The sequence below is a fragment of the Scyliorhinus torazame genome, chromosome 10 (genome assembly GCF_047496885.1).
Source record: "Scyliorhinus torazame isolate Kashiwa2021f chromosome 10, sScyTor2.1, whole genome shotgun sequence".
NCBI classification, from domain to species: Eukaryota; Metazoa; Chordata; class Chondrichthyes; order Carcharhiniformes; family Scyliorhinidae; genus Scyliorhinus; species Scyliorhinus torazame.
Window position 1 is genome coordinate 186,956,386 of NC_092716.1, and position 25,783 is coordinate 186,982,168.

Sequence of the window (25,783 nt, forward strand, 5' to 3'; positions counted from 1 at the left end):
ATTCTCCACCTTTTTCACATTTATCATATTTACAACAACAAATAATTAACAATAACAACAAATACAATGGCAATCCCCCAGCCAACAATCCCCTCATCCCACCCACCCTCAAACAGCTCCCAACTTTTTGAATACAAAACAACAATGAAAAAAAATCATCATTAATTTATACATTCCAACCACTTCTCGGCCTTTTGGCTAAGGTGAGCACGAGGTCAGGTGTAATGCCTGGATCTGGTAAGTCTCTCTTGTGGGGACCATGAATTGGATTCAATTTGAATTGTTTTTTGGAGCAGGCCAGGAGCTGGATTAGGGGGTTGCCCCTGTCCACACTCTGAGCTCTGGCTTTGTGACTCTGATAAAGTAATTTTTAATAAATTATACATTCCAACACCCCCCGCCCCCCCCCGCTTAATGTTCAATGTCACCCAATGCATGAAAATGCATGATGAACAAGACTCATGAGTTACACAACCCTTCCATCCTCCCGCTCAACTAAAAGTTTACTTTCTCGAACTCAGCAGGCCCCCCCGCCATGCCGAGGCACAGGGCGGAGAGGCCTACCTCCACCCCAACAAGACCCGCCTTTGGGCAATCAGCAAGGTGAAGGCTAAGACCTCCACGCCCGCTTCCAACCCCAGCCAATCCGACTCCCTGAATATGATTTCTAGGATGCTTGATTTGAGTCGCACATGTACCACCTTTGAGATTACTCTGAAGACCTCCCTCCAATACCCCCCTAGTTTTGGGCAGCACAAAAACATCCTCCACTGCCTCAAAAAGTTAGCTCATCTCGCCCTTGTGAGGTGCGCCGTATACACCACCTTCAACTGTATCAGGCCCAGCCTTGCGCATGAAGATCATTGCGCAAATATGTGCCTTTTCTTTATGTTTAATACTGTCTTTAAGTTTTTTTTTAGTTCAACACGGATGATCAGTCCTACTCTTGGAATTTTCTTTCTCTTTGAAATGTGTCTATTTTGTGTACTCTGAAATATCCCTTTAAATGTGACATATGTTGATCTAACCCTTAAGCACATTTGACTGTTTACATTAGCTAGATCTGCTTTCATGCTCTCATAATTGCCCTTATGTTAAGTTTAAATACTAGTCTTGGCCGCACTCTTCTCTCCCTCAAACTGAATGTAAAATTCAGTCATATTATGATCGCTGTTACATAGGGTGCCTTCATTATGAGGTTATCAATTAATCCCATCTCATTTGACAATACCAGGCCGAGTATAGCCTGCTCCCTGGTTGGCTCCAGAATGTGCTGTTCTAGGAAAGTATCCTGAAAACATTCTATCAACTCTTTATCTACGTTAGGACAGCAAGGTGGCGCAGTGAGTTAGCCCTGTTGCCTCACGGCGCCGAGGTCCCAGGTTCAATCCCGGCTCTGGGTCACTGTCCGTGTGGAGTTTGCACATTCTCCTCGTGTTTGCGTGGGTTTCGCCCCCACACCCCAAAGATGTGCAGGGTAGGTGGATTGGCCGCGCTAAATTGCCCCTTAATTGGAAAAGATGAATTGGGTACTCTAAATTTTTTTTTTTAAAACTCTTTATCTACATTACCTTTGCCCATCAGATGTTTCCAATCTATATGTAGAAATTCTCCAAGGACTTCCGGGTGCGGCGATGACCAGCTGAGTTGCACGTTTCGGCAGCTCCCGGTGAAACGGACTTTTGGGCTCTTGATAGGAGCCCCAACGGCAATTTTGACGGCTAAAAACACTGTGCGGTAAACCAGAAGGGAATCCCCCCTGGATACGGATGAAAAAAGGAGGAGAAAGTGGCCGGATTGCAGTGGATCCTTTAGAACAGCGGCAAGGAAGGCAAGCAAAAACCAAGATGGCGTCGGAAGGTGGCAGTTTAACATGGGGCCCTGAACAACAAGAGTTCTTGAAATGCTGTGTGGAAGAGCTCAAAAAGGAAATGAAGAAAGAGCTGTTGGCCCCGATACTACAGGCGATCGAAGGGCTAAAGGAGGAACAAAAGACCCAGGAGTGGGAGCTTCGGGTCGTGAAGGCAAAGGCAGCCGAGAATGAGGACGACATACAGGGCCTGGTGGTGAAGACGGAGATGCATGAGGCACATCAGAAACGATGTGTGGAAAGGTTGGAGGCACTGGAGAACAACGCAAGGAGGAACAACCTGAGGATTCTTGGTCTTCCTGAAGGTGCGGAGGGAGCGGACGTCGGGGCATATGTGAGCACGATGCTGCACTCGTTAATGGGAGCGGAGGCCCCGGCGGGTCCGTTGGAGGTGGAGGGAGCATACCGAGTGATGGCGCGAGGACCGAGAGCAGGAGAAATTCCCAGAGCCATAGTGGTGAGATTCCTCCGTTTTAAGGATAGAGAAATGGTCCTTAGATGGGCAAAGAAAACTCGGAGCAGTAAATGGGAGAACGCGGTGATCCGCGTTTATCAAGACTGGAGTGCGGAGGTGGCGAGAAGGAGGGCGAGCTTTAATCGGGCCAAGGCGGTGCTTCATAAAAAGAAGATAAAATTTGGAATGCTGCAACCGGCAAGACTGTGGGTCACATATCGAGGGAGGCACCACTACTTTGAGACGGCGGATGAAGCGTGGACTTTTATTGTGGAAGAAAAACTGGAATGAGCGGGTTATTAAAAAGAACGTTTGAACAAAGTGGTGGGGCGAATGTGGGGGGCGAAGAGGGGGGTTAAAAAGGGGGGAAAGAGGAGTTTTATGTACTAATCCTGCGATGTGGTAACTTTTCTCTCTTCCACAGGTGGTGATGGGGGGAGGAGGGGAGGTGGAGGAGATGGGGCGTTGGCCATAGGGGGCGGGGCCAAGGGAGAAGCGCGGGCTTGGTTCCCGCGCTATGATAATCATGGCGGGAATAGAGAAGCAGGAAGGAGGGGGCGTCGCACGGTGCGAGCCGAGGTCACGGGGGGAAGCCGAGGTCGGCCAGAGTTTGCTGACTTCTGGGAGCAACATGGGGGGAGTAATTACGCTAGCGGGGGATCTAGCGGGGGGGGTGGGAGGGGGGAATTACTGGGTTGCTGCTGCTGGGGAGAGGGGGCAGCTGGTATGGGAGGGAATGGGCGGGGGGGGGGCACCGCCTGGGGGAGATACAGCTGCGTGGGAACCGGGTGAGGAGCTGGAAAAAGGGGATGGCTAATCGACAAGGGGGGGAGGTAGGAAGCCCCCCAACCCGGCTGATCACGTGGAACGTGAGAGGGCTGAACGGGCCGATATAGAGGGGACGGGTACTCGCACACCTTAAGAAACTTAAGGCAGATGTGGTTATGTTACAGGAAACGCACCTGAAACTGATAGACCAGGTTAGGCTACGTAAAGGATGGGTGGGGCAGGTGTTCCATTCGGGGCTAGATGCGAAAAACAGGGGGGTGGCTATATTAGTGGGGAAGCGGGTAATGGTCGAGGCAAAGACTATAGTGGCGGATAACGGGGGCAGATACGTGATGGTGAGTGGCAAACTACAGGGGGAGACGGTGGTTTTGGTAAACGTATATGCCCCGAACTGGGATGATGCCAATTTTATGAGGCGGATGCTAGGACGCAATCCGGACCTAGAGATGGAAAAGCTGATAATGGGGGGAGATTTTAATACGGTGTTGGAACCAGGGTTGGATAGGTCGAAGTCCAGGACTGGAAGGAGGCCGGCAGCAGCCAAGGTATTTAAAGATTTTATGGAGCAGATGGGAGGTGTAGACCCGTGGAGATTTAGCAGACCTAGGAGTAAGGAGTTCTCGTTTTTCTCCTATGTCCATAAAGTCTACTCGCGAATAGACTTTTTTGTGCTGGGAAGGGCGTTGATCCCGAAGGTGAGGGGAACGGAGTATACGGCTATAGCCATTTCGGATCACGCTCCACACTGGGTAGACTTGGAGATAGGGGAGGAAACAGGAGGGCGCCCACCCTGGAGAATGGACATGGGACTAATGGCAGATGAGGGGGTGTGTCTAAGGGTGAGGGGGTGCATTGAAAAGTACTTGGAACTCAATGATAATGGGGAGGTCCAGGTGGGAGTGGTCTGGGAGGCGCTGAAGGCGGTGGTTAGAGGGGAGCTGATATCAATAAGGGCACATAAAGGGAAGCAGGAGAGTAAGGAACGGGAGTGGTTGCTGCAAGAACTTTTGAGGGTGGACAGACAATATGCGGAAGCACCGGAGGAGGGACTGTACAGGGAAAGGCAAAGGCTACATGTAGAATTTGACTTGCTGACTACGGGCACTGCAGAGGCACAATGGAGGAAGGCACAGGGTGTACAGTACGAATATGGGGAGAAGGCGAGCAGGTTGCTGGCACACCAATTGAGGAAAAGGGGAGCAGCGAGGGAAATAGGGGGAGTGAGGGATGAGGAAGGAGAGATGGAGCGGGGAGCGGAGAGAGTGAATGGAGTGTTCAAGACATTTTATAAAAAATTATATGAAGCTCAACCCCCGGATGGGAGGGAGAGAATGATGGGCTTTTTGGATCGGCTGGAATTTCCCAAGGTGGAAGAGCAGGAAAGGGTGGGACTGGGAGCACAGATCGAGGTAGAAGAAGTGGTGAAAGGAATTAGGAGCATGCAGGCGGGAAAGGCCCCGGGACCGGATGGATTCCCAGTCGGATTCTATAGAAAATATGTGGACTTGCTCGACCCGGTATTGACGAGGACCTTTAATGAGGCAAAGGAAAGGGGACAACTGCCCCCGACTATGTCTGAAGCAACGATATCGCTTCTCTTAAAGGAGGAAAAGGACCCGCTACAATGCGGGTCCTATAGACCTATTTCCCTCCTAAATGTAGGTGCCAAGATCCTGGCCAAGGTAATGGCAATGAGAATAGAGGAATGTGTCCCGGGGGTGGTCCATGAGGACCAAACTGGGTTTGTGAAGGGGAGACAGCTGAACACGAATATACGGAGGCTGTTAGGGGTAATGATGATGCCCCCACCAGAGGGGGAAATGGAGATAGTAGTGGCGATGGATGCCGAGAAAGCATTTGATAGAGTGGAGTGGGATTATTTGTGGGAGGTGTTGAGGAGATTTGGTTTTGGAGAGGGGTATGTTAGATGGGTGCAGCTGTTGTATAGGGCCCCGATGGCGAGCGTGGTCACGAATGGGCGGGGATCTGCATATTTTCGGCTCCATAGAGGGACAAGGCAGCCCTCTGTCCCCATTATTGTTTACACTGGCAATTGAGCCCCTGGCGATAGCGTTGAGGGGTTCCAAGAAGTGGAGGGGAGTACTTAGAGGAGGAGAAGAACACCGGGTATCTTTGTATGCGGACGATTTGTTACTATATGTGGCAGACTCGGCGGAGGGGATGCCAGAAATAATGCGGATACTTGGGGAGTTTGGGGATTTTTCAGGGTATAAATTGAACATGGGGAAAAGTGAGTTGTTTGTGGTGCATCCAGGGGAGCAGAGTAGAGAAATAGAGGACCTACCGTTGAGGAAGGTAACAAGGGACTTTCGTTACCTGGGGATCCAGATAGCCAAGAATTGGGGCACATTGCATAGGTTAAATTTAACGCGGTTGGTGGAACAAATGGAGGAGGATTTCAAGAGATGGGATATGGTATCCCTGTCAATGGCAGGGAGGGTGCAGGCGGTTAAGATGGTGGTCCTCCCGAGATTCCTCTTTGTGTTTCAGTGCCTCCCGGTGGTGATCACGAAGGCTTTTTTTAAAAGGATTGAAAAGAGCATCATGGGTTTTGTGTGGGCCGGGAAGACTCCGAGAGTGAGGATGGGATTCTTACAGCGTAGCAGGGATAGGGGGGGGCTGGCACTACCGAGCCTAAGTGAGTATTATTGGGCCGCTAATATTTCAATGGTGAGTAAGTGGATGGGAGAGGAGGAGGGAGCGGCGTGGAAGAGATTAGAGAGGGTGTCCTGTCGGGGGACTAGCCTACAGGCTATGATGACAGCCCCATTGCCGTTCTCACCGAGGAACTACACCACAAGCCCGGTGGTGGTGGCTACACTGAAGATTTTGGGACAGTGGAGACGGCATAGGGGAAAGACTGGAGCCTTAGGGGGGTCCCCGATAAGAAACAACCATAGGTTTGCCCCGGGGGGAATGGATGGGGGATATGGAATGTGTCAAAGAGCAGGAATAACGCAACTGAAAGATCTGTTTGTGGATGGGAAGTTTGCGAGTCTGGGAGCGCTGACCGAGAAATATGGGTTGCCCCAAGGGAATGCATTCAGGTATATGCAACTGAGGGCTTTTGCGAGGCAACAGGTGAGGGAATTCCCGCAGCTCCCGACACAAGAGGTTCAGGACAGAGTGATCTCAATGACATGGGTGGGGGATGGTAAGGCGTCAGATATATATAGGGAAATGAGGGACGAAGGGGAGACTATGGTAGATGAACTAAAAGGGAAATGGGAAGAAGAGCTGGGGGAGGAGATCAAGGCGGGGCTGTGGGCAGATGCCCTAAGCAGGGTAAACTCGTCGTCCTCGTGTGCCAGGCTAAGCCTGATTCAGTTTAAGGTATTACACAGGGCGCATATGACTGGAGCACGGCTCAGTAAATTTTTTGGGGTGGAGGATAGGTGTGCGAGGTGCTCGAGAAGCCCAGCGAATCATACCCATATGTTTTGGTCATGCCCGGCACTACAGGGGTTTTGGATGGGGGTGACAAAGGTGCTTTCAAAGGTAGTGGGGGTCCGGGTCGAACCAAGCTGGGGGTTGGCTATATTTGGGGTTGCACAAGAGCCGGGAGTGCAGGAGGCGAGAGAGGCCAATGTTTTGGCCTTTGCGTCCCTAGTAGCCCGGCGCAGGATATTGCTAATGTGGAAAGAAGCCAAGCCCCCGGGGGTGGAGACCTGGATAAATGACATGGCAGGGTTTATAAAGCTAGAGCGGATTAAGTTCGTTCTAAGGGGGTCGGCTCAAGGGTTCACCAGGCGGTGGCAACCGTTCGTCGAATACCTCGCAGAAAGATAGATGGAATGGAAAAAAGAAGGCAGCAGCAGCAGCCCAGGATCGGGGGGAGAGGGGGTGGGGGGAAGGGGGGGGGGGAAGGAGGAACCAGAAGGACACTTAGGGTTGTTAATATATACTGTATAATATGTATAGGTCGTTGCTACAGATAATTATATATTGGACTGTTAAATTATATTTTTGGAGAGTGTTACTTGTGATAAGGCAGTTGCCAATTAGGGTTAGTTTTCATTTTTGTTATTTATTATTTATTCATTTTCTGTTTATAAAATAGGTCATTGTTATTTGTGTTGTTATAATATTGTGTAAAGGATGCACAATGTACTGTGTTGGTTGACCAAAAATTTTCAATAAAATATTTTTTTTTAAAAAGAAAAAAAAAGAAATTCTCCAAGATTACGGCAGCACCATTCAGATAAGCTCCCATATCGCTTCTTTTATACTATTTCCTACTGTGTAGTTACAATTAGGGGACCTGAACACCACTCCCACAAGTGACTTCTTGGCCTGGATTCTCCGAGCCTCCGCGCCGAAATCTCACTCGCCGTGGGGGCGGAGAATGGGGCGGCATATCTGCGATTGGGTTCGACGCCGGGATGCGAACCTCCGTCGACCGTAGAATCGTTGCCAGTCGGGCGCGTGCGGTCGACGGGTCGCCGGCCGTTGAAAGAGACCCCTGCGACGATTTCTCCATGGTCGACCAGCCGAGTTCCCGCCGGCGTGGTTCATGTATGGTTCCACCTGGCGGGAGCTCGGCGTCGCGGCTGCGGTAGCCATCATGGTGGGGGGGCGGGTGGATCAATTTCCTGGGTGGGGGGGGGGCCTCCACGGCGGCCAGGCCTGCACTTGGGGGCCACCAATTGGCGGGCGTGCATGTTGTGGAGGGGGCCTAACGTCTTACACGCCAACCCGCTCTGTGGGTCTGCAATGCCGCGCGGGACCGGCGCGAATCCGGCCGCCGCGCACATGCGTGGACCCCCGGCTGGAAGTGCAGGGCGGCTTATCGGCAGCCGGAGCTGCGTGGAGCCTTCCGCCGCTGTGCTGGCCCCCCTATGGGGGGAATCGCTGGGCCAAGAGGCCCGTTGATGCTGGCGTGAAACACTCCGATGTTTACGCCAGTGTCAGCACTTGGCCGCCATTTTGAAGAATCCCGGCCCTTGGGCGTCATTCTCCGCCGGTGGGAGTCTCCGTTCTGCCGGCGCCCGGGGGTTTCCCGACGGCGTGGGGCTGCCCCACAATGGGAAACCCCATTGACCGGCCGGTGTTACGGAGAATCCCACCGGCCGGTCGGCGCAGAAATGTGGCGGGGCGGGTAGGAGAATTTCGCCCCTTATCTTTATAATTTCTCACCTCAATCCATCTATATCCTGGTTCCCTGAACTTGGGTCATCCCTCTCTAATGTGCTAACACCATTCATTAACAGAGCCCTCCCTCTGCCTGTATTTAACATCATGTCCTTCCTAAATGTCTCATTCCCTTCCCATATTCAGGTCCCAATACCACCCTGTAGCCATGGGCGGGATTCTCCGACCTCATGCGAATCCTCCAACGCCGGGCCGCCGATTCTCTGGCGACCGGAGAATCGGCGGCAATGGCGGCTGCGCTGTTGCTGTAGCGCGGTCGGGGGCCGCTCAACGCCGCCCTCCTGGCGATTCTCCGCGCTGGATGGGCCCGTGCTCGATGAGCCAAGTGCCCACCGTGTCCCGCCGCCGAAGTTCACATGTGGTCCTACCCGGCGGGACCTCGGCGTTCATGCTGCAGGGGCTGTCCTGGTGTGGGGGAGGTGGGATCTGACTCCGGGGGGGGGGGGGGGCCTCCCTTATGGCCAGGCTCGCGATCGGGGCCTACCGATCGGCGGGCAGGCTAATCCCGGGAAGGGGCCTATGTTCCTCCGCGCCGGGCCCCTGTAGGGCTCTGCCATGTTGCCCGGCGGCCGGTGCGGAAGAGGCAACCAACGCGCATGTGCGTACCCGCGCCGCCCGTGCTGGAGCTGCGTGAAGCGCTCCAGTGCCGTGCTGGCCCCCTGTGCGGCGCAGGATCGCTGCTCCTAGGGGCCAGATGGCGCCGTCGTAAAACGCTCCCAGGATCGGAGAATCCCACCCCTTATCTCTGTAGTGGCTATCATATCGATCGTGCTTATTAATTTCTATTTGCGCTATCAGTTCATCTGTTTTGTTTTGAATGCTTTGTGAATTTAGATACAGATCCACAACAACTGGAAACATCCTTTTTTGCAATTGCAGTGTGCAGTAGGCCACAAACTTTCAACTTTCCTTTTTGCAACATTGAGACTGTCCTAATGAGGCTTTGTTTGCAGGTAATCCCTTGGGAACGTCAGAGAAAGGCAGGGTGCTCACTATCCTATTGTTGTGCTTCCTCTCCATTCTTTCAGCTCCACAGCAATGTCAGTGACAGTCAAACGCTATCCGCCTCCGCACATAAATTAATTGACCCTGATGGTGTGAAGTTGAAATCTAGGCCGTGCCGGCATCAACACCTTGGGCGGGATTTAGCGGGCCCATTAGCTATGGGTGCAAATCCCGTCAAGGCCGCTGAATCTCGTGATAGGCCAAAAACAAGATTGGTGCTGCTGAGATTCCGATCACGATCTTCCCGGGCCCGCCCTGATGTCATGATCACGTTCACGCCCAACAAGGGTGCAAACCTGATTTGCATGAGCCTGAATCCATTATAATATACTTAGCATCTTCAACCCTCAATGAATCTTCCCAGGTGTGATGTCATGCTGGCGTGAATTAGTACTGCTTTTTAAAAATGGGAATCAGGCGCCATGACCTCCAAGAGAGAGGAATGAGGTGAGCACCACTGTCTCCACTGAACACCAGGGCTTCCAAGGGGACAGAGCCTGCTGGCCAGCTCCATAGAGGGGGGCGGTTCAAGGTGTTTGGGGGTTTGAGGAGGGTCTGGAGGGCGAGTTTTGGTGTTTGGAGGGGGGGTTGGGAGGTATGAGAGAAAGAGGAGGGCAGCTGTCGGGGATATGAGGCTGCACTCATGGGGCGGGGGTCGCGATTGGTGTGGGCGGTCCTAAAGTGAGCTTTTACAGCTGTGGTAGTCTCCATGGTCATATGGGGTGGGGTGGCTGTGAGACAAATGAGGTGGGGGGGGTGATATGAAGAGAGTAAAGGAGCCGGACCTAAAGGGCTAGGTGGTTGAGACCCCAACAGAGAAAGCAACACAGTGCCCACCTTCGGAAGGGCGGGTCTCAATCTCTGGAGTAGCTGTCCAGGAGGCTTAAGTGTTGAGCCATGACAGCAAAGATGTAGCCTGAATAAGGAGGGTACCTATTAGCTCTACCTATCCCCAAATGACATTAAAAAGGCTTCCACGTCTTCCTCATCAAACCATGCTTGAATGTTTTTAAACATATTCCCACTAAGGTTTTGAATAAGAGGAATTACTCCTACCACTAAACATTTTTCAACTTCTGCCTTTAATGCCAACATTTTAAGTTAATGTTCTCCCTCTCACTCCTTATTTATTTCTCCCTTTGCTAATCTTTTCATTTCCATCTTGAGTCTCCTCATGTGGGGTCCTTTTGAGGAGCTCTCTGCTTTTCCTTTAATTCCAATTCAATCCATCTCAGTTCTTTATCATGATACAACTGTTGCATTTGTAATTATTTTTTTAGCTAATTCCAATGATTCAGACTGTGTTTCTGGCAAATTTAAATGCTGAGCTATTTCTTGAATTATCTCTACCTTGCTCACCCTTTCAGGTAAAGTCAAATGCAGCTTGATTGCCAAATCCAAAATCTTTGTCTTAACCACTCTTTGTAAACCAACCAGAGAGACCTCTTCAACACCCAGGAAACGTTTAGCCACTGAAAGAGCCATTTTACCAGTCACTCCCTATTAAAACTGACAAGAGCCTCAACACCTGAAAGAAAGAACCAGTTCCTCACACACTGTGCCTTTAATTTCATTAAACCCAAGTAAAACTAGGAATTATACTTTTTTTTAAATTTAGAGTACCCAATTAATTTTTCCAATTAAGGGCAATTTAGCGTGGCCAATCCACCCAGCTTGCACTCTTTGAGTTGTGGGGGCGAAACCCACGCAAACACGGGGAAAATGTGCAAACTTCACATGGACAGTGACCCAGAGCCGGGATTGAACCTGGGATCTCGGCGCCATGAGGCAGCAGGGTTAACCCAGTGCGCCACGGAATTATACTTTTTAATGGAGGTAAAGAGCCTCCAATTTTGTTGGGATACTGGACAAGGACCCCAAATAATTTTTTTAATTTGTAAAGCTGTGAGGAAAGGATGCTTCACCGCAGGAGTGATGACTCTGACCAATAAGTATCTTTTATGTTAAAACAAAAATGAATTTAAACACATAATTACCCACATTAATCTCAAAGTAATAGCTTTGCAATTATCAGTTAAACAGTTCTTAACTAAAAGGAAACGTTTGAACTTACTATCTACACCTGCTACTAATTTCAATTAAACAACCCAATACAGTTCAAATGCCACTTATAAGTAAAGTTAATAAAAAGGTTACTGGCTTAGCTGTGTTGAGACTTTTGGAGAGAAATACTTCCAAGAGCACTTCTGTCTTGTCAGACTCAAATCCTATGCAAACTTAAAATCTTATAACTGACTGCAAAACTACAGACAGACCTGGCTCCTCACATTAATTACATCGTCTGTATCCCACTAAGTTCCAAGACCTACTTAGCTAGGACTAAATACAATCCCTCATAAATTATCTACACTCCAGGAAACCATCCAAAATAAAAACAATGTTCCATTAGCCCTTTATCTGTAAGTGGTTGGAATGAATGATTACCTACCCTTTACAACTCTTTAATTACAACATTAGTAGACACACTGCCTGTACGTATATTTTTAAAAATAAATGTAAAGAATCCAAATTTTTTTCTAATTAAGAGGCAATTTAGCACGGCCAATCCACCTACCGTGCACATCATTTTGCGTTGTGGGGGTAGACCCACGCAGACATGGGGAGAATGTGCAAACTCCACACGGACAGTGACCCGGGGCCAGTATCGGCGCCGTGAGGCAGCAGTGCAAACCACTGTGCCTTTGTGCCGCCCTACCTGTATGTATTTTAATGACTTAGGCTCCAGGCGGCACCGAGGGAAGATCCTGCAGAGCAAGATCAGGGGGCAAGCTCAGGGGCCAGAGGCCCAAAGTTGCCCAAGGAGAACAAAGGTCTTCAGGACTCGTGTCTCCTTCATGGAGTTGTCAGACAACCTGTGCCATCAATGACTCCGCCTCATGAGAGAGACTGTGCAGCATCTGTGGCATCTCCTTGCGGACTTGGCACCACATGGAGGCAGAGGACACTTGCTCCCTGTGGCCATGAAGGTCACGGCAGACCTAAACCTCTACGCCATGGGGTCCTTCCAGGGCTCCATGGGTGACCTTTGTAGAATATCACAGGGATCCGCGTATAAGTGCATTTGTGAGGTGGTGCATGCACTTTATGTGAGGGCTCTGGACTACATACATTTTGACCTGGACCAGGCCTGACGGGACGAGAGGGTTGCAGGATTTGGGAACATAGCTGGTCTGCTGTAGGTGCAAGGCGCGATCGACTGCATCCGTGTTGCTCTCCGTGCCCCATTGCACCAGGGAATCTCTTTCATAAACCGGAATGAGTACCATTCCCTTCACATGCAGATGGTGTGTGACCACCAAGTGCTGTTCATACCGTGTGTGCTCATTTATCAGAGACCCTGCATGGCAGCTACAACCTCGGACAGTCGCTGATCCCTGGAATCTTCAAGGAACACCCCAAGCTGCAGGGATAGCTCATGGGAGACAAAGGAAATCCCTTCTGACTGATGACGCCAGTGTGGAGATCGCAGACAGCAGCAGAGGGCAGGTACACGGAGGCTCACAGTGCCACCTGAGCTGTCATCAAGTCGTGCACTGGCCTGTTGGAGATGTGCTTCCACTACCACAACAGGTTTAGTGGGACCCTCCAATGCAGCTCCTAGAGGGTCTCCTGCATTGTCATGGTCTGCTGTGCCCCATACAACCTGGCTCTGCAATGGAGCGATGACCTTCCTGAGGACAACCTTGAAGAGTGGCATGTGTCATCGGACGAGGAGGATTTGCAGGAGAGCTTTGAGCAAGAGCCTGCTGAGGATCAAGAGGATGGAGGTCAGACAGTGGCGAGGGTGTGTATGGGCAGGAGGGTTAGAGATGCCCTCAATGCCTCCCCCTTCCTGGAGGAGGATTAGTTTGCTGCCCCAAGGATTTTTATTTTTTTATTTTTTATAAATTTAGAGTGCCCAATCCATTTTTTTCAATTTTGGGGCAATTTAGCGTGGTCAATCCACCTACCCTGCAAATTGGGTTGTGGGGGCGAAACCGACGCAAACATGGGGAGAATGTGCAAACTCCACACGGACAGCGACCCAGAGCCGGGATCAAACCTGGGACCTTGGCGCCGTGAGGCAGCAATGCTAACCACTGAGCCACCGTGCTGCCCCTGCGTTATCCCAAGGATGTTGCTACTCGTCTGCGATCAGGGGATGAAGTTGTCTGAGATACCGAGCATCGGGGTGCTGGGGCAGGGGATTCCTGTCAATTATACATTTCAAAACAATTCTTTGTTGGGTTAAGGTATCAAAGGAAATGGATCAAAGTTGAGGTAGAGATCAGCTGTGATCTGATTGAATAGTGGAACAGGTTCAAGAGGCTGAACAGCCTCTAGCTATTGCTAACGTTCCATATCATATTTCATCATACTCAAACAATACCTCCACACACAACCATGTGTAAACTCAAGATTGGCGGTCAAAAAGAATACTATCAAATTGGATGAAGTTAAGCTGGAAGCAATGGGAAGACGTTTTAGGTTGTTCCAGGTCAATCATCTCGGGGGCCAGGACATCGCTGCAGGAGTTCGTCAGGGCAAACCCCCCCAAGGGGTTTGCCCTGACCAATAAGTATCTTTTATGTTAAAACAAAAATGAATTTAAACACATAATTACCCACATTAATCTCAAAGTAATAGCTTTGCAATTATCAGTTAAACAGTTCTTAACTAAAAGGAAACGTTTGAACTTACTATCTACACCTGCTACTAATTTCAATTAAACAACCCAATACAGTTCAAATGCCACTTATAAGTAAAGTTAATAAAAAGGTTACTGGCTTAGCTGTGTTGAGACTTTTGGAGAGAAATACTTCCAAGAGCACTTCTGTCTTGTCAGACTCAAATCCTATGCAAACTTAAAATCTTATAACTGACTGCAAAACTACAGACAGACCTGGCTCCTCACATTAATTACATCGTCTGTATCCCACTAAGTTCCAAGACCTACTTAGCTAGGACTAAATACAATCCCTCATAAATTATCTACACTCCAGGAAACCATCCAAAATAAAAACAATGTTCCATTAGCCCTTTATCTGTAAGTGGTTGGAATGAATGATTACCTACCCTTTACAACTCTTTAATTACAACATTAGTAGACACACTGCCTGTACGTATATTTTTAAAAATAAATGTAAAGAATCCAAATTTTTTTCTAATTAAGAGGCAATTTAGCACGGCCAATCCACCTACCGTGCACATCATTTTGCGTTGTGGGGGTAGACCCACGCAGACATGGGGAGAATGTGCAAACTCCACACGGACAGTGACCCGGGGCCAGTATCGGCGCCGTGAGGCAGCAGTGCAAACCACTGTGCCTTTGTGCCGCCCTACCTGTATGTATTTTAATGACTTAGGCTCCAGGCGGCACCGAGGGAAGATCCTGCAGAGCAAGATCAGGGGGCAAGCTCAGGGGCCAGAGGCCCAAAGTTGCCCAAGGAGAACAAAGGTCTTCAGGACTCGTGTCTCCTTCATGGAGTTGTCAGACAACCTGTGCCATCAATGACTCCGCCTCATGAGAGAGACTGTGCAGCATCTGTGGCATCTCCTTGCGGACTTGGCACCACATGGAGGCAGAGGACACTTGCTCCCTGTGGCCATGAAGGTCACGGCAGACCTAAACCTCTACGCCATGGGGTCCTTCCAGGGCTCCATGGGTGACCTTTGTAGAATATCACAGGGATCCGCGTATAAGTGCATTTGTGAGGTGGTGCATGCACTTTATGTGAGGGCTCTGGACTACATACATTTTGACCTGGACCAGGCCTGACGGGACGAGAGGGTTGCAGGATTTGGGAACATAGCTGGTCTGCTGTAGGTGCAAGGCGCGATCGACTGCATCCGTGTTGCTCTCCGTGCCCCATTGCACCAGGGAATCTCTTTCATAAACCGGAATGAGTACCATTCCCTTCACATGCAGATGGTGTGTGACCACCAAGTGCTGTTCATACCGTGTGTGCTCATTTATCAGAGACCCTGCATGGCAGCTACAACCTCGGACAGTCGCTGATCCCTGGAATCTTCAAGGAACACCCCAAGCTGCAGGGATAGCTCATGGGAGACAAAGGAAATCCCTTCTGACTGATGACGCCAGTGTGGAGATCGCAGACAGCAGCAGAGGGCAGGTACACGGAGGCTCACAGTGCCACCTGAGCTGTCATCAAGTCGTGCACTGGCCTGTTGGAGATGTGCTTCCACTACCACAACAGGTTTAGTGGGACCCTCCAATGCAGCTCCTAGAGGGTCTCCTGCATTGTCATGGTCTGCTGTGCCCCATACAACCTGGCTCTGCAATGGAGCGATGACCTTCCTGAGGACAACCTTGAAGAGTGGCATGTGTCATCGGACGAGGAGGATTTGCAGGAGAGCTTTGAGCAAGAGCCTGCTGAGGATCAAGAGGATGGAGGTCAGACAGTGGCGAGGGTGTGTATGGGCAGGAGGGTTAGAGATGCCCTCAATGCCTCCCCCTTCCTGGAGGAGGATTAGTTTGCTGCCCCAAGGATTTTTATTTTTTTATTTTTTATAAATTTAGAGTGCCCAATCCATTTTTTTCAATTTTGGGGCAATTTAGCGTGGTCAATCCACCTACCCTGCAAATTGGGTTGTGGGGGCGAAACCGACGCAAACATGGGGAGAATGTGCAAACTCCACACGGACAGCGACCCAGAGCCGGGATCAAACCTGGGACCTTGGCGCCGTGAGGCAGCAATGCTAACCACTGAGCCACCGTGCTGCCCCTGCGTTATCCCAAGGATGTTGCTACTCGTCTGCGATCAGGGGATGAAGTTGTCTGAGATACCGAGCATCGGGGTGCTGGGGCAGGGGATTCCTGTCAATTATACATTTCAAAACAATTCTTTGTTGGGTTAAGGTATCAAAGGAAATGGATCAAAGTTGAGGTAGAGATCAGCTGTGATCTGATTGAATAGTGGAACAGGTTCAAGAGGCTGAACAGCCTCTAGCTATTGCTAACGTTCCATATCATATTTCATCATACTCAAACAATACCTCCACACACAACCATGTGTAAACTCAAGATTGGCGGTCAAAAAGAATACTATCAAATTGGATGAAGTTAAGCTGGAAGCAATGGGAAGACGTTTTAGGTTGTTCCAGGTCAATCATCTCGGGGGCCAGGACATCGCTGCAGGAGTTCGTCAGGGCAAACCCCCCCAAGGGGTTTGCCCTGACCAATAAGTATCTTTTATGTTAAAACAAAAATGAATTTAAACACATAATTACCCACATTAATCTCAAAGTAATAGCTTTGCAATTATCAGTTAAACAGTTCTTAACTAAAAGGAAACGTTTGAACTTACTATCTACACCTGCTACTAATTTCAATTAAACAACCCAATACAGTTCAAATGCCACTTATAAGTAAAGTTAATAAAAAGGTTACTGGCTTAGCTGTGTTGAGACTTTTGGAGAGAAATACTTCCAAGAGCACTTCTGTCTTGTCAGACTCAAATCCTATGCAAACTTAAAATCTTATAACTGACTGCAAAACTACAGACAGACCTGGCTCCTCACATTAATTACATCGTCTGTATCCCACTAAGTTCCAAGACCTACTTAGCTAGGACTAAATACAATCCCTCATAAATTATCTACACTCCAGGAAACCATCCAAAATAAAAACAATGTTCCATTAGCCCTTTATCTGTAAGTGGTTGGAATGAATGATTACCTACCCTTTACAACTCTTTAATTACAACATTAGTAGACACACTGCCTGTACGTATATTTTTAAAAATAAATGTAAAGAATCCAAATTTTTTTCTAATTAAGAGGCAATTTAGCACGGCCAATCCACCTACCGTGCACATCATTTTGCGTTGTGGGGGTAGACCCACGCAGACATGGGGAGAATGTGCAAACTCCACACGGACAGTGACCCGGGGCCAGTATCGGCGCCGTGAGGCAGCAGTGCAAACCACTGTGCCTTTGTGCCGCCCTACCTGTATGTATTTTAATGACTTAGGCTCCAGGCGGCACCGAGGGAAGATCCTGCAGAGCAAGATCAGGGGGCAAGCTCAGGGGCCAGAGGCCCAAAGTTGCCCAAGGAGAACAAAGGTCTTCAGGACTCGTGTCTCCTTCATGGAGTTGTCAGACAACCTGTGCCATCAATGACTCCGCCTCATGAGAGAGACTGTGCAGCATCTGTGGCATCTCCTTGCGGACTTGGCACCACATGGAGGCAGAGGACACTTGCTCCCTGTGGCCATGAAGGTCACGGCAGACCTAAACCTCTACGCCATGGGGTCCTTCCAGGGCTCCATGGGTGACCTTTGTAGAATATCACAGGGATCCGCGTATAAGTGCATTTGTGAGGTGGTGCATGCACTTTATGTGAGGGCTCTGGACTACATACATTTTGACCTGGACCAGGCCTGACGGGACGAGAGGGTTGCAGGATTTGGGAACATAGCTGGTCTGCTGTAGGTGCAAGGCGCGATCGACTGCATCCGTGTTGCTCTCCGTGCCCCATTGCACCAGGGAATCTCTTTCATAAACCGGAATGAGTACCATTCCCTTCACATGCAGATGGTGTGTGACCACCAAGTGCTGTTCATACCGTGTGTGCTCATTTATCAGAGACCCTGCATGGCAGCTACAACCTCGGACAGTCGCTGATCCCTGGAATCTTCAAGGAACACCCCAAGCTGCAGGGATAGCTCATGGGAGACAAAGGAAATCCCTTCTGACTGATGACGCCAGTGTGGAGATCGCAGACAGCAGCAGAGGGCAGGTACACGGAGGCTCACAGTGCCACCTGAGCTGTCATCAAGTCGTGCACTGGCCTGTTGGAGATGTGCTTCCACTACCACAACAGGTTTAGTGGGACCCTCCAATGCAGCTCCTAGAGGGTCTCCTGCATTGTCATGGTCTGCTGTGCCCCATACAACCTGGCTCTGCAATGGAGCGATGACCTTCCTGAGGACAACCTTGAAGAGTGGCATGTGTCATCGGACGAGGAGGATTTGCAGGAGAGCTTTGAGCAAGAGCCTGCTGAGGATCAAGAGGATGGAGGTCAGACAGTGGCGAGGGTGTGTATGGGCAGGAGGGTTAGAGATGCCCTCAATGCCTCCCCCTTCCTGGAGGAGGATTAGTTTGCTGCCCCAAGGATTTTTATTTTTTTATTTTTTATAAATTTAGAGTGCCCAATCCATTTTTTTCAATTTTGGGGCAATTTAGCGTGGTCAATCCACCTACCCTGCAAATTGGGTTGTGGGGGCGAAACCGACGCAAACATGGGGAGAATGTGCAAACTCCACACGGACAGCGACCCAGAGCCGGGATCAAACCTGGGACCTTGGCGCCGTGAGGCAGCAATGCTAACCACTGAGCCACCGTGCTGCCCCTGCGTTATCCCAAGGATGTTGCTACTCGTCTGCGATCAGGGGATGAAGTTGTCTGAGATACCGAGCATCGGGGTGCTGGGGCAGGGGATTCCTGTCAATTATACATTTCAAAACAATTCTTTGTTGGGTTAAGGTATCAAAGGAAATGGATCAAAGTTGAGGTAGAGATCAGCTGTGATCTGATTGAATAGTGGAACAGGTTCAAGAGGCTGAACAGCCTCTAGCTATTGCTAACGTTCCATATCATATTTCATCATACTCAAACAATACCTCCACACACAACCATGTGTAAACTCAAGATTGGCGGTCAAAAAGAATACTATCAAATTGGATGAAGTTAAGCTGGAAGCAATGGGAAGACGTTTTAGGTTGTTCCAGGTCAATCATCTCGGGGGCCAGGACATCGCTGCAGGAGTTCGTCAGGGCAAACCCCCCCAAGGAAGTCTTAACAATGCAGTTGGAAGATCAACATGGTTTTATGAAAAGGAAATCATGTTTAATACATGAAGTTTTGAGGGTGTAATTAGTTGGGTAGATAAAGAGGAACCAGTAGATGTAATATGCTTGGATTTCCAAAAGACATTTGATAATGTGTTGTACAAAAGGTCAATGTGCAAGATAAGGGCTGATGGAGTTGCAAGTAATATGTTAGCATGGATCGAGGGTTGGTTTCTGGACAGGAACCAAGAAGTAGGGATAAATGGAGCATTTTCAGGTTTGGCAGGCTGCGATTTGTGGTTTTCCACAAGGATTAATGTTGGGATCTCAACTATAACTAAACTATTCTTTGTCTAAGTCATTAATATAAATGTACAGTACCCAAGTTTTCTGATGCTACAAAGTTAGCTAGGAATTTAAGCTATGGGAAGGACTTTAAGCTATGGGAAGGACGAACAGGCGCTGGAATGTGGCGACTAGGAGCTTTTCACAGTAACTTCATTTGAAGGCTACTTGTGCCAATAAGCAATTTTTATTTTCATTTTTTCATTTAAAAGAGGCTGCAAAGAGATTTGAATATATTTTCAGAGAGCCCTGGGTATACTTACAAGGAACACAGAAAGGTAGCATGCAAGTGCAGCAAACAATTAGGGAGGCACATTTATTGCAAGGGCATTGGAGCACAAGAATAAGGAAATCTTGCTATAATTGTACAAGGATTTGGCGAGGTCATAAATGGAGTACTCTGCACAGTTTTGGTCTCCATATCTATCTAAGGAATGGATATAGTTGCCTTGGAGACAGAGCAGCGAAGATTCAGAAGATTGGCTCTGAGGATAAGAGGGCAGTCCCCATGATGAGAAGCTGAGTGAATTGGGTCTGTAATCTTTGGGGTTTAGAAGAATGAGAGGTGATTCAATGAAATATGAAGATTCTGAAGGGGCTGGATTGGTAGATAATGAGAGGTTGTTTCCTCCAACGGAATCTAGAACAATGGGGGCACAATCTCAGGATAAAGGGTCGATCATTTAGGAATGGGATGGGGAGAAATTTCTTAACTGAGGGAGTTGTGAATCTTTAGGATTGTCTACCCCAGAGAGATTGTTAATATTCCATTGTTGAATATTGTTCCATCGTTGAATATATTTAAGGTTGAGATTAACAGATTTTTGGTGTCTCGGTAAATCAAAGGATATGGGAACTGGGTAGGAAAGTGGAGTGAGACAGATAGCCAACCATGATCAAACTGAATGGCAGGCAGGCTTGAAGGACTCAATGGTCTACTCTTGCTCCCGTTTCTGAATTTTTTATGTTCCTAGAACCTTCAACTCCTCAATGACCTTCCCACCATCATTCTCTGGAAACAACCCAAGGCAGAAGGATTCTGATCAGGAAAATTGGGGAAAAGTTATTTCCAATGGTCAATGATTAGATCAAATAAACTTGTTAACAAAAGAACAAAGGGATTCTTATTTTATTTCACGCATGCTAATTGACCCTTCGTGTCCAAAGGTTAGGTAGGGTTACGGGAATAGGGCGGGGGAGTGGGCCTAGGTAGGGTGCTCTATCAGAGGGTCGGTGCACTCAATGGGCTGAATAGCCTCCTTCTGCACTGTAAGGAGTCTATGATTCGGTGAGATTGTGTGTTAGGGCATAGAACAATATGTCAAGAATATCGGCTTTTAAAGTGGATAAATATCCAAAACAAATATTTTTGAAGTGTATGGAGAAAGAGTATTGGAACGGGACGAGTATTGGACCGGGACGAGTATTGGACCGGGGCTAATTCTATCAGAAAGCCAGCATGGCCACAATAGGTCACATTCTGCGCTGTAAAATGATATAGCTTGATAGCCGAGTGAACTAGTCCAGTATTTCCCTAAAGCTGCTTTCTGCCTTGTCAGACCTGACCACAACTGATGGTTAACAGCATGGGAATCTCCAGCAGCTCCAGGACTCATTAATCTTCCAATAGACCCATGCTTTTCTGTTTTACTCAGTGAGGTTATTATGACCTGGAATGACCTGCATTGAATGGCGATGGAAGCAGATTCAGGAGTCGCTTTAAAAGGGAATTGGCTAAATGTTTGAGGGTAACGACTTGTTGGTCTTGGGATAAAAACCGAGGAGTGGCACAAATTAGATAACTTTTTATCATTCATTCTTGGTATGTGGGAATTGCTGGCAAGGCCAGCATTTGTTGCCCATCATAATTTCCCTGGAGATGGTGACGGTGGGTTGCCATCTTGAACCGCTGAAAGTATAGCAGTTCAGTATAATCGAATGGCTTGCCAAAACCTAGGACTTGGCTCCTCCCTTTGCAACTGGATCCTCAACTTTCTGACCCATAGACCACAATCAGTAAGGATAAACAACAACACCTCCGCCACGATAGTCCTCAATACCGGGGCCCTGCAAGGCTGCATACTTAGCCCCTTATTATACTCCCGATCACACAACTGTAGGGCAAAATCTGCCTCCAACTCCATCTACAAGTTTGCTGATGAAACGACCGTAGTGGGTGGGATCTCGAACAACCATGTGTCAGAATACAGGAGGGAGACAGAGATATAGAACCTAGTGGAGTGGTGTAACGACAACAATCTTTCCCTCAATGTCACGGCACTGAGGACCCGGGTTCGATCCCGGCCCCGGGTCATTGTCCGTATGGAGTCTGCACATTCTCCCCGTGTCTGTGCGGGTCTCACCTCCACAACCAAAGATGTGCATGGTAGGTGGATTGGCCATACTAAATTGCCCCTTAATTGGAAAAAAAAAGAATTGGGTACTCTTAAATTTATTTTAAATAAAGAAAGCATCCTATCTGGCTGCATCACAGCCTGGTATAGTAACTGTTCGGCGCAAGACCATACGAAACTACAGAGTTGTGAACACAGCCCAGTCCATCACGTGAACCTGCCTCCCATCCATTGACTCTGTCTACACCTCCCACTGCCTTGGGAAAGCAGACAACATAATCAAAGACCCCTCCCACTCGGGTAATTAATTCTTCCAACTTCTTCCATCGGGCAGGAGATACAAACGTCTGAGAACACGCACGAACAGACTCAAAAACAGTTTCTTCCCCGCTGTTACCAGACTCCTGAATGACCCTCTTATGGACTGACCTGATCTCTTCACACATCTTCTCTACTGAGTAGTACTGCACTCCTGTATGCTTCACCCGATGTCTGTGTCAATGTATTTACATTGTGTATTTATGTGTGCTCTATGTTTTTTTTTCATGTCTGGACTGTATGCAGAACAATACTTTGCACTGTGTCTTGGTACACGTAACAATAAACAAATCCAATCCAATCGATTTCAAGGGGCCATTGCTGTGGGTCTGCAGGCACATAATAGGTCCAAGCATCATAAAGAACACGGGTTTCTTTCCATAAACAACAACATTTATATTTATACAGCACCTGTATCATAATGAAACACCCCAAGGTGCTTCACAGGCATAAGGTCAGATGATCCAAAGCTGAATCTATGAGGTGGGTTTAAGGAGCAAAATCAAGCTGGAGAGTTGTAATGAGGGTTTTGGATAGGGTTTCAATGAGAGCCTGGGGAGTTTCATAGTCATCGCTAAGGAGGCAAGCATTTTATTCCAGCTTTATTTCATTAACTGAATTTTAATTCCTCAGCGGTTGTGGTGGGATGTGAACACACGGCTCTGAATTAATAGATTACTAGTCCGGTGACATAACCATTATGCTTGGATGCCCCTCTTTGAAAGAGTTGGCACAGGCACATGGGCCAGATGATCATCTTCTGTGCTTTATTATTCTCCGAGTCTCATTGGTGGCTGGTTTAAGTGTATCCGCCATGTTTTATGGGCTGTGTGAGGTCAGTACACTGAGAGCTGGCAATGTTGGCACATTTCTCACTCGGTACAAAAACAGCTTTGGGTGTAATTGGCAGTGCACCCCTCGTTTTTGAAGCCTAACCTTGACAAGACTCTTTTCATCCCTTCAGTACTTGCCCAGAACACAGCCCAACAGCCAAGAACGAGCATTAAAAGGAACTAATTAAACAACTTGCCAGCTACAGATTAGTCAAGTCAGCAGACAAGCAGTAAAATCTATATCACGCTGTGCAAACCTAATAAAAACAACCACTAACAAACCAGCTGCGTGTTATTAAATTAACACTAGAATACAGAGCAACTTGAACCTTTGGAGTCCGAACACTTACAGTGCCTCAAAATCTAACAGTAGTTAATTTAAAATACTTTTAGCTGGATGAAGACATTCTGGAGGCATCTCAATTACACTGGAGAAAATGAACTTATTGGAAAGTTTAGTGTTCAGTGTGAAACTCAGCCCGACAGACCCCAGGATGGAATCGCTTAGCCTCAAATAATACAGGCTTACAGGCTTAGGGTGATAAAAGTGTCAGAGTATCCTCGGACAAAATGAGCAGAAACGAACATATTGCACTCTGGCCTAACTGGTGATTAGCGTCTGACTGTGTGTGATGGTGTGTGTGAGACAGTGTGGCAGTGATTAGGAGGTGGTGGGTGGACTATTGTGCCCTCCTCCATGGGGCGTTTTGGCAGCCTTCACTTTCTGTATCGAAGCTGCTGGGTACAGTTCTAGCAGATTAAAGCCTATTAGTTATGACTCACCTTGTCTTGAGAGTAATTGATTGCGCATCAGGCAGCAGGGGTGCAGTTAATCAGGTGGGGACCCGAAAGCCTTCCCGCCTCCACCTCGTGGGAAGGCCCATGGATGACCTTCCCACCCTGTCAAGTGAGGTTCCCACTTGGGCAATTAGTTAACTGGGCAGCGGGTAGGGTATTGACCATGCAGGGTGCACAACAAGAAAATCCATGCAGAATTTCTTGCAGGTTCACAGGGTGGGGGTGGGTAGGGGGATGGGGGAGTTCTCATTCAAAGGCACTTAGTGTCTGATTGAGGGACACAGGATCAGGAAGGGGAGGGACTCACTGAGAGACACACGCCCTGTCCTTATTGTCCCCTCCCCTCCCCACTGACCTCCACCCCGCAACCCTCTCCTGCCATCATTCATCTCTGCCTGGAATACAGCAATGATCTTAGGCCTTGGGTGGGTGTTGTACCAGCATCGGTCACCATCTATCTCCCTGGTGACAGGGAAGCCAGTCAATCAGACTGTTGCTGGTCTCTGAATGGTAACTCAGTTGTATTGCTGGTTGGGCCTTTTTGAATTATGAAAGGCTGGGTCAGTGGGGAGGATTATTTATAGCTCTCTGGCTTCACTGGTGGATAAATCGCAAATTAGAACCCGTGGACATTGTCAACAAAATCAGATCAATGCAACTGAATGTCATTTCGAGGGAAACGTTTTGAATGTTTCTCGGGCTCCATGGCCAACCAATCCCTGTGAAGGTCAGGAAAACCAAACACAGACACCAGTAAAACAAGTATTTAAATGAAACTTCCCACAGTGCATGTACAGTCTCGATGCAAAGCGTGTTTTCTGGATGCAAAGCGTGTTTTATTGACTATTGCCAAGTGACAGAAGCCACTGGGTGAGATTCTCTGTTTGGAAGACTGTTCTCCCATCGGAGGGGAATTGCAACTGATTTACGTTCCCCCTGGGAGCGATAGCTGGGAAGTAATTCCATATCCCTTGCCATGTAAATTTATTTATGTATTTATTTATTTTTTTAAGTTTAGAATACCCAATTATTTTTGTTTTCCAATTAAGGGGCAATTTAGACTGGTCAATCCACCTAACCTGCACATCTTTGGGTTGTGGGGGTGAAACTCACGCAGACACGGGGAGAATGTGCAAACTCCACACGGACAGTGACCCAGGGCCAGGATTCGAACCCGGGTCCTCAGCGCCGCAGTCCAGGTGCTATCCACTGCCGCATGCCGCCCTGCCATGCACATTTATGTATGGCTAGGAATGCGAGGGATTCCCGAGGAAATGCCGCTATTGGGCTGCCATTTCGAGCAGGTGGCCCAGTAGTAAAGTCCCGAGGCAACACCCCCACACAGCACAAATCAGCCCCTCAACGCACCTCCCCACCCTGCCCCCGCACTACAAAGCAGCTCCCCCCGTCCCAGATTGCTTGGGTGTATGCTGATCCCCAAGTGCAGGGTGTCCTGACTACCCCACCCCCAGGGTCTCCTAACTAGGGAGACCCTTCCCCCGGGACCTCTTTAGCATGGAGATCCCCTCCAGAAGCCCTTTAACACAGAGACCTCCTCAAGGACTCCCTAAATAGGGAGACACCCCCACTGGAGCCCCTTAACAGGGAGACCCCTCCTGCAGGGATCCCCTGAACAGGAAGACCCTTCCCCCAGGGATCCCCTGAACAGAGCGCCCCCCCCCCCCCCCTTGGGATCCCCTGAATAAGGAGACCCGTCCCCCAGGGATCCCTTGAAGAGGGAGACCCTTGACTGGAAACTAGAGAGCTATCGAGACAGCGTAAGTGAAATAAATTACAGCTGTAGCACTTACCTGGAAGCTCCACGTGTCTATTCCTGGATGGAGAACAGCTGTGACCTGTGTTTCAGCCCCCAGATTCATTAGCTACAAAACATTCATTCATTTCTAGTTGTGGGCTGTGATTGACAACTTCCAGAAAACAGCTGCTCCCTTGATTCATTCATCTCCTTCCATGGATAAGTGACTCTAAGTGCTGAAACCCCAATGTTTACAAACATCAACCACATCAAAGAG

At 48.7% G+C, this 25,783-nt stretch overlaps 1 protein-coding gene across 2 annotated transcripts in view; it reads right to left on the bottom strand.

Annotated features, from left to right (window-relative positions):
• Positions 1–25,783, bottom strand: part of LOC140384436 (ras association domain-containing protein 8-like) — a 165,153-nt gene that overhangs the window by 95,615 nt on the left and 43,755 nt on the right. The gene's annotated exons all lie outside the window — the stretch shown is intronic.